This window comes from Dermacentor silvarum, chromosome 3 (genome assembly GCF_013339745.2).
Source record: "Dermacentor silvarum isolate Dsil-2018 chromosome 3, BIME_Dsil_1.4, whole genome shotgun sequence".
In the NCBI taxonomy this organism is placed as follows: Eukaryota; Metazoa; Arthropoda; class Arachnida; order Ixodida; family Ixodidae; genus Dermacentor; species Dermacentor silvarum.
Window position 1 is genome coordinate 29609747 of NC_051156.1, and position 1211 is coordinate 29610957.

The following is a 1211-nucleotide window of genomic DNA, read 5'->3' on the forward strand; positions in this document are numbered from 1 at the left end:
ATGTTCGTATCGTAGACAACGCTGAGCTTAGCGGCTTTCTTTGCAGAAGGGTCAGGCAGCGGGGCTTCGGAAAGCGGAAAAAGCGCCACTTCGGACCGAGCACCGTCGATGATGGCACGATGGTGAGACAAGAAGTCCCAGCCGAGAATGATGTCATGTGAACACGAAGAAAGAACGAAAAATTCAACAACATAAACAATGCCGGCAATGAGCACTCTTGCGCTACATGGAGTAAGCGGTGTTATATGCTGCGCACTCGCGCTACGCAGTAGCAAACCAGACAACGGCGTGGTGACCTTGTGGAGCTTACGACAAAGCTTTTCGTCCATAACAGAAACTACAGCCCCAGCATCAATAAGCGCAATTGTGGCGGTTCCTTCAACCAAAACGTCCAGTAAATTGCGTGGCGACTGTGCAGGCCCTGTAGAAGTCGCAAAGCTGGCAGTTCGTGCCTGCAGAACTGCAGCAACTAGTTTCCCTCGCTAGCTAACTGACGACGACGTAATGGGGAAAGCGAGCGACGAGGCGGTGACGGAGAACGATGGTTGCCGAAAAGGCGTCGAGGATACGGGGAATTTCATTTCATTTCATTTTATTTGGACCCATTTACAAGCAAATGGAGGGGGCCAAGGTAAAAGCTGCTTATCGGCAGCTTGAGTGGTCCCTGGCCCCCTTTACATTTTGGCAGAACGGTGGCAAAGAACACTTTCAGAAATGAAAAAAAAAAACAAGTAACAGTGGGTTACATCGATTAAAGGGAATAATTACATTTATTTCACTGTGAGTACACGTGGTTTCACTGTACCATGGTGATTTAAATTATAGTTTTCGCAAGACAGATGAGCTCCGATGGTGTCAAGACATGAATGTCAACTCCGGCTTCTAGATAAGAATTTAGTAGCCGTGGCAGGGTATTTGCGACCATTTGATGGCCGTAATTGGTTCTCGAAAAAGGTATGAGCCATTTTTCATGGCTGCGCGTGTCATATGTGGGTGTGTACTCTTTTAAGTTTGCTATGTTTGTTATTAGGTTGCTTCTATCTTTTACCTGAAAGTAGTAAGTGCGTAGGAGAATTTGCTTGTAGAGATGATGACTTTTTATTATGTTGTACTTGGTGAAAAGACCTTCAGTGTGTGAGTTGTACGGCACATTTGCAATAGCGCGTATTACTTTTTTTTGCATCAGTAGTATTTTAGAGAGATTGGAAGCC